We start from the raw sequence: 8,385 nt of genomic DNA, 5'->3' as shown, positions 1-8,385 counted from the left end.
TGGCCGATAAGAAACATCAAAAGAGGATTCGTTGTAGAGTGTTTGACAAAATGAATGTCTTGCAATGTATAATCTACGCTCAGCACCGCCGAGTGTTCCCGCGATCTTTAAATCAAACATGTACGCGTATTTAAAAGCAATTTTAATACCCCGCATTTTGAGAGTGACTCCCTGATGCTCGCAAGTTAGGCTTGATAACATATCTAGACTGTAATTAGTATGTAGGCTATAACAGGTTTTGTAGTTATCTATAGATCTGTTATCTTTCTCTATTTGAACTTTGAATATATAGAGAGCACTTACTGTTTCTACTTAATACGACTATTATGTTATTTGTTATGTGTTTATTTGTATGTTCAGTTTGTGAAAAGAAGTTCACTTTCAGTCGGTCACTCTCAACATCTCATCGTGATGACCGACACATTGTGATCCCAATTCTAGAAGCTCATGATTCATGTACGGTTCCAATGTCTAAAGAGACTCACATAAAATCATGCAGGAGAGAATCCAGGCAGTTGAACAAAACCTTTTACAGAGCTTGAGTGTTGTTGTTTTTACTGCATATGATAATTCATACTCAGAAAGTAGAACTGAAATTATATTTATTACAAGATGATTTTTCCAGTCAAACATTTTTAGACCAGAAGTTGGTCATTAAGATTCCTTTTTTTTATCTGTAAAAATCTTGTCTTGTGGCTTGAGTTAAGTGTTGGCATTAATGCTAATCAAACAATAAAAGGCGAGAAGAAAAATAATTACATTAATTTCTCAAGTAAAGCATTATTAGTTTGTTTAATTTACATCAACAAAACAAATTGATGGGTTAAAAAGAGCAGAAAGAACTCTTTAAGGTAACAATTGCATGTCAATACTTCTGACAGTAAAGAGTGCATGTGTTAGATAAAATGAGTTTGGTCCCCAGTTAGATGGTGATGTGTGACGCCTGTTAGACTGAATCACCTCTTCTTACATCACAGACACATTAACATTATATGTTAAGTTAAGAAACAACATTATATGTTAAGTTAAGAAACAACATTATATGTTAACTTAAGAAACAAAATTATATGTTAACTTAAGAAACAATATTATATGTTAACTTGCTGCATTGAAAAATTTCAGTTGAGTTCAGTAAAACACCTTTTAACTATGCTACTTTACCTGTTTAACACTTACATTTTCCAGAGGCTCAATTTTTTTGTAGGGTATTATCAGCATTGCCATTATATTCAGAAATAAATAAATAAATAAATAAATAAATAAATAAATAAATGTAATTTGTTAAATGTAAAGGCAACCAAACAGATCACGTCATGATTCACCATCTAACTGGGGACCGGTTTGATCTTGGAGGCCAATTTGTGCATTTTTTAGATGGATGGATGGATGGATGGATGGATGGATGGAATAGTGCTAATGTTGATCTGAACACTTATCACCCTTGCCATAGCATTCAGAGATGGTGAGAATGTGAAATATTGTTAAATGTAAGGTCAACTGATCAGGCGTCACACTTCACCATCTAACAGGGGACCAGTGTTTTTTTATTTTTTTATTTACTGCATTAAAAACTTCAGTTGGCTCCAGTAAATTAAATGAACTGAATGTCTTTTAACATTTGCACATTTGTGGATCCAACTGAAAATTCTCAATGCAACAATCAATATATAATTTTCAGTTTTGACCTCCACATGTGTATTAGTGTCAGGTGTTGTATGGAGAGCTACAATAAAATACTTTTTAAGCATTGGCGCTTTAGTCGTTTAACACACTAACATTTTTCAGAGCAGCACTTGATTTAGGGGCTCCATTTTTATTATCAACATTGCCATTACATTCAGAAATAGGCAGAATATTCTAAACATTGATGTGAAATGTAAATTGTTAAATGTAAAGGCAAGAAAGCAGATAACCATTTGGATCTTTGGAATTAATACATACATACATACATACATATATATATATATATATATATATATATATATATATATATATATATATATATATATATATATATATATATATATATATATATATATATGGAGACTTCCTGCACTGAAAAGGATATTGTGAAAAAACAAAACAGCATTTTGAATGAAATCAAGTCAAACTTTATTCTCATAATCTCTCTAAAAATAGCTCTCAGGGTTTATGGGCTCAGTACTGTTGACCCAAACTTCTCTTAACTGAAATTATTCTGTTGAGCACAAAGTATTTAACTGTTTTCCAGTCTCTTCCATTATCCTTTAGAATCCTGTTTGCATTTATGCATCTTTCACAGTCCACTTTTCCAGGAGCCTTCATTTCCTCAAAGTAGATCTTGAAACAGTGTTCTATGACTTTCCTCTCTGTTTCTGACCAGGGCTTTCTGGCTCTTGCTATTTAACAAAATTACAAGATAAAAAATATATATAGTGAATAAATATATGAATGAATGAAAAAAATGTAATGTCAGTAATACATACTTTACAAAGTTGAAAACATGAAAAGACAATGATCTTCAGCTCTTCAGTATTGTTTGTGGTGAATGGAAAATACCGTTTTGATTTAATGGCACTAGTGATTTACTGATGTGTCCAAGACTGAAGGTTGAAGTCTTTTCTGAGCTGGCAGCCCTTATTTCAGAAAGATCATCATTTGTGTCACTATTTCCTGAAACCACATGGACATTGCTGTAGCTGTTTGTGGTTCATATTTGATAAGACCAGTGATCAAAACCTGTAAATTCACACCAGTATTTATATCTAATCATTTGAATGCTTATTGTAAACTCTACCATAAGTCTTTGCACATAGTTTTGACTTCCTGAAGGCATTCCTCAATAGTAGGATGCTCTTCCACTGATTTGCTCATCACTCTGCTTAATATATGTTTAGTCTTTCATCCCATTGAAGACTGAAGTTACTCGTTCTGACATGTAGAGACAGACCAAGTGGATCCTGGGTGTAGGGTGTAGTGGTCTGATCAGGGTGTTGTCCATCCGTCTGTAATGGACCAAGCATCCTGCTACCTGTAATATAGAAGATTCATTTATAACAATCTCTAGTAATGGCCACCTGACTAAGCTGTACAGAATTAATAATGATATTGTTATGAACGCTGAAAGTGACATGCAGAACATTTCAACAAGTGCTCTTTTTTGTAAAACTGATTTTAATTAATGCTTTAATTAATTATTTTAATCATATTTGTTACAGACTAAAATTTTATTATTGCATACATTAAACTTTTTGACTTGCATCCCCTTTTATACTCAAACCCAGACCCAAATTAAAAGATGTAATTCATGTAATAACACACTAGTAATTCATGATTAACCTAACATTTTAAGGATCCAGAATTGTGCATTAGTTAAGAATAAACAAACCAGTAATTAATGATTCACTTTTTCACAATTATTGAGTGGCACTTACTAAGTGATATTCAAGTTTATTGACCAGAATAAGCCAATAATTATTGATTAACTAATGCATTATTCTGGATTACCAGTGCATTATTCACTTTAAATAAAGTGTTTTTTGTTAAGTGTAAAGTTTCACTTTACAATAAGTCAGGTCAATTCAATTTCTATTTATAGAGCACAACATTAACACAACCATCATTGATCCAACGTGCTTTACAAGAAAAGGTTACTTTAAAAGCAACAGAGATCAAAAATTAAAATAAAAAATATGTATATATACACATTTAAAAAAATTAAAAACATACATCAAAAGAACTGTTCACAACATCACTCAAATGCAAGGGTGTAAAAATGAGTCTTTAAGTTTGATTTAAAAACACGGAGCGATGGACAGGACACATTAACTAACAATGAGAAATACATTTGTTTAAATATTTAAGCTTTGTTAACATTAAAAAAAATACAACTGTTTATTTTTTGTTAATGTTAGCTCAACTACATTAAATAATATTTATTAATACATTATTAAAATCAAACATTGTATTTGTTAATGATGAAAGTAATGTTTACTAACATTAATAAACACTTTAAAAGTGATTTTCATGTTAACTAGTGTTAACCAATGACATCTTATGGGAAAGTGGTACTATTTTATGAAATATAGTAAAGACCATACCAGTGCGGATTGTTTTTTCTTCACTTTGATCAGTAATCTCTATTGTGTTGTAGTGCTATCTGCTCTGTTCATGCTCTCTCTCTCCCACAAACATCACACCTCTCACAGGATCAACACCTAACCAGTGAGTCTGGGATCAGGAAGACTGGTTTAATGTTTTTAAAAGAAGACTTTTCTGCTAATCAAGGCTGCATTTACCTGATCAGAAATATTGTAAAATGAATTTAAAATTGTGAAATAGTATTACAATTTGAAATAACTGTTTTCTTATCGAATGTTCTTTAAACTGTAATGTATTTCTGTGAAGTGCAGCTGTATTTTCAGCATCATTACTCCACTCTTCAGTGTCACATGATCTTCAGAAATCATTTGAATTAGCTGAATTGATGTTCTTTTATGATCAATTATTATTGGTTCTCAATCATTAATAAGGATTCTTATATTATCAATGTTGAAAGCATCTTTTCCGTCTTCATAGTTTTGTGGAAACTGTGATATATAGTACTTTTTAGGATTATTTAATGAAAATAAAGTTCAAAATTACAGCATTTATTTAAAATAAACTGAATAGACCTATATAGAGATATCTATAGATATATTGTCTATATATACAGTATACGTATAGAGAGAGAGAGAGAGAGAGAACTGTTACTGTTAAGACATTTAAAAAATCGTACTGATCCCAAACTGATTTAACATTGTTTGTAACAAGTTTGCCAGGTTAATTCCATTATTTTACATTAAAACTCAAAGGAAGTTTGACTACTACAAATAAATAACAATTCATGAAATAACTCTGAAATATGAGCTAAAGTTATTGAAATAGAAATGTACCTGTCTCCATGGGCAGTCAGGATCTCTGCAGTCGAACATCATTTCTTCTCCTGTAGTGATGTTTGTGGTCACAAATGCACACAAATGTGCTCTTTTCTGTTCATCAACAATCTGTTGGTCACAAACACATACACATGCACATATTAGCTTTAGAGAATACATACATTTATGATACAAGTTTAATATGTGTCCCAGTTGTTTTCGAGTTCTATTGATTATCAATATTTAATATTTTATCAAGTATGATTATCAGTGCATTACAATCTTTATAACTGTCTTAAATGATAACTTACCTTTCTCTTGACTCTTGACTGAAATATGTCTTTATCTTTCCCAGATGCGATGAATTTCAAAGCTTCCTTTTCAGGACAGACTCTTCTGGGTCTCATTTTCCTGTGAAATATTCAAGATTTTTTTAGGGTACACTGCATTTGCCAAAATGAAAAACAATATTTAGAAACAACCACAAAAAAAATCTATCAACAAATGAACAAATATATACAGTAAATAGAGATTAAACAGCACTAACATTCACTGAGAGACTACATGCAAATTTTAACAGTCTGCATGCATTTTTGTCACATTTATTTTTTAAGGCTACTATTTACATATTATCAGAATCTAAATTCAGAATGTATAACTTACCTTTTCAGTCTTGAATGGAAAAAAGAGATGAGAAATGGCCTTAGTAGGCTTTGTTGTATGTGGTCCCTTGTAGGCAATGTAGGAATCTCAAAAAGCAGTTTGTCCTTCAAGGTTTTGGAATTTTATTTCACAAAAAACTAAAAAATTCAAAGTAGATTCTGTCAGGAAAACAGTATATATATAACCCCACCCAGATATCTGGAGCGTGATTGGATGAGACTCAGTTAGCCCGGATACTGTTGGTACTGTTGCTGTGTAGGGCCAGGTGATAATGTGGAGACATTAGTGTTATTAGCATAAGAAGAGAGCACAATCAGTTTCCCAGACACTGCTGGGGGAATTGGGGGATGTGGGGATTCTTTAAAACAAGTCACTTTGACTGGGATTGGTTTGCTTTTAGATTATGTAGTTTGAAAAATAATCAGGGAATTTTTTTTTTTTTTTTTTTTTTTACACTCATGGGCATTTAGTGCTAGAAAGATTATAAAAGTATTAAAAACTATTTGTGTTGTATTCAAAGTCTTCTGAAGTCATACAATAAGTTTATGTGAAAAGTTTCAACATTGAGGTATTAATTGCTGAAAATAATTCCACTCCATAAACACAGTCATCATAAAATATAGCTGAATTTGAGTTTGAGATAAAAGACATCTAAACTGATGTGATAAATCTCCCTGTCCACAGCGTTTGTCTGTTGATGCAAAGGTATCTCAATGAAACCAGTGAAATACCCTGCACATGGACAAACTGCACTAAATGGACAAACTAAACATTTACGCCAAGGGCTCCTGACCAAGAGTCAAGGATTGAGAAAGTGTAAAAATGGTCCCCAATGAGACTGTGAATTGTGACGCCTGTTTGGTTGCCTTTACATTTATCAATATTTCATATTCTGTTTATCTATGAAACAACAATGTTGATAATAACACTAAAACAGCCATTCTTTCCATCAGAAAAAGTTAAACTTAAGTAAAAACATAAGACATAGAGTGACTCGTCAGGTCGAGATGCAATACATAAGAGAATGGCCAGCATGCTGATGACTGGTCAAACAGATGTTAATCATACAGAAGCTGATCATACAGACCGCATCGACACGGATAGCAGTCGTACAGACCAATCGCTCTCCAGCTGGAGGAAGTGCTGCTTTATAATCACAGAACATTCACTCACTATTAAAATGATTCTGGCTGCTAGAAGGGAGAACATATCCTACAACACGAGTAAGTTCTACATTTTCTAATCACTTATTCTACAAATGTTGCAACTATGTTTAAACATGTTTAACAAAACTGTCTTTACTTTTACTTTACTTTTTTTTCTTTTAAGAAAAGTCAAGTCAACAGTTCACATTGTTCACTCTAAACAAGAATTTCACTTCATCAGAAAGTTCAGTCCTCAAAAAAAAAAGGTATGTTGCTACTCAATATATTTTGAATATAAAATGTTCTGAATACAAAAATATATATTTCCCAAAATGGAATTGCCACAATCAACAAGAATAATAGATGTCAATCTCATTTCAAGACAAGTAAACCTCTTAGTGTTAGTGTATATTGATTTGAATATCTTTCAGTTTCAGGGACCAGCTGAACAAATGAAGATTATGCTTTCTTCAGTCGACCCGAGGCTCCACTGGAGGAAAGGTGGACAAAGTCAGGAAGTTTGTGAACAATGTGATGGCCAAGTTTGTTCTCTGTGTTAATGGAGCATTGTCCATCATCCACACATAGTGTTTGAGAAGCCTGAGCTATATTTAAATGATGAGGTTCATTTAAGCCCTAAAGGAAATTATATATTTTTTTTACTGATATTATCCAGTGTTTGAGAGACCAGAGACCATAAACCTGATGCTGGATTGGTGCATGTTATGGGAAAGAAGGTCTCCTGTATTTTTAAAAAGTACCCAGCAGTGTGTTCAACAAATGCCTGACTTAATAAAAGTATTCCCCGGACTTATTTTAAAATAAAATAATATACAATGCCTAAAATATAAACAGCTTCTTTGCAAAAATGTTGAGTTTCAACCTAAATTTAATAATAATAAATTAATATCTGGTATAATTAAATACTATTTGTATCATTTCATTTATAAAATACACTTAAATAGACCTGGTTTCTTTTCTGGGCTTTGCTTGTATGTCCGAATACCTGCTCGCTGTGAGAGGCCAGGTGATAATGTGGAGGCATTAGTGTTATTAGCATATGAAGAGAGGAGACACTCAGTTTACCAGACACTGCTGGGGGAACTGGGGGATGTGGGCATTCTTTAAAACAAGTCACTTTGATTCGGATTGATCTGCTTTAAGATTATGTAGCTTGAAAAATAATCAGATTTTATTTTACTTTTTTATAATGCACTAGCCAGGAAAGACCATCATACACATTGTAGATACTGATATATATATATATATATATATATATATATATATATATATATATATATATATATATATATATATATATATATATATATATATATATATATATATATATATATATATATATGTATGTATGTTTCAATGTTTAGGTCTCCATTTTGTTCACTATTGAACGGTCATTTCTACACAGACTAAACTGTACATGCTAAACTTACACAACAACAAGTCTGAACCTGAACTGTACTACTAACGTAAAAAGATTAAGAACACCGCATTTAAAGTCTTTTAAATCATTGATGCAACTTATAAAAATTACATTTTCTGAATGAGGAATTGTTTTATTTTTTTGTGTGGCTTAACGTCGGGTTTTGAGTAGACTTTTTTATTTAAATTATTAATTTTAAGTTTACTCCGTGACGTCACGATGTTGCTCTAATCGACGTTCA

At 31.8% G+C, this 8,385-nt stretch overlaps 1 long non-coding RNA gene across 2 annotated transcripts; it reads right to left on the bottom strand.

Annotated features, from left to right (window-relative positions):
* Window positions 1-2,088: 2,088 nt before the first annotated feature.
* Window positions 2,089-6,752, bottom strand: LOC127948772 (uncharacterized). 2 transcript variants are annotated; one of them, XR_008152182.1, is made up of 5 exons: window positions 5,559-6,752; window positions 5,207-5,306; window positions 4,914-5,024; window positions 2,539-3,010; window positions 2,089-2,378 (listed from the first exon to the last, which is right to left on the bottom strand). It is a non-coding gene; the product is annotated as an uncharacterized LOC127948772 (long non-coding RNA). The 2 variants fall into 2 exon arrangements; XR_008152181.1 differs by having other exon boundaries at window positions 2,089-3,010; window positions 5,559-6,602.
* Window positions 6,753-8,385: the final 1,633 nt, after the last annotated feature.

Source organism: Carassius gibelio, chromosome B1 (genome assembly GCF_023724105.1).
Source record: "Carassius gibelio isolate Cgi1373 ecotype wild population from Czech Republic chromosome B1, carGib1.2-hapl.c, whole genome shotgun sequence".
Taxonomy (NCBI): domain Eukaryota; kingdom Metazoa; phylum Chordata; class Actinopteri; order Cypriniformes; family Cyprinidae; genus Carassius; species Carassius gibelio.
Note: the sequence above shows the minus strand (reverse complement) of the source record. Positions and strands in the feature narration are given on the sequence as shown.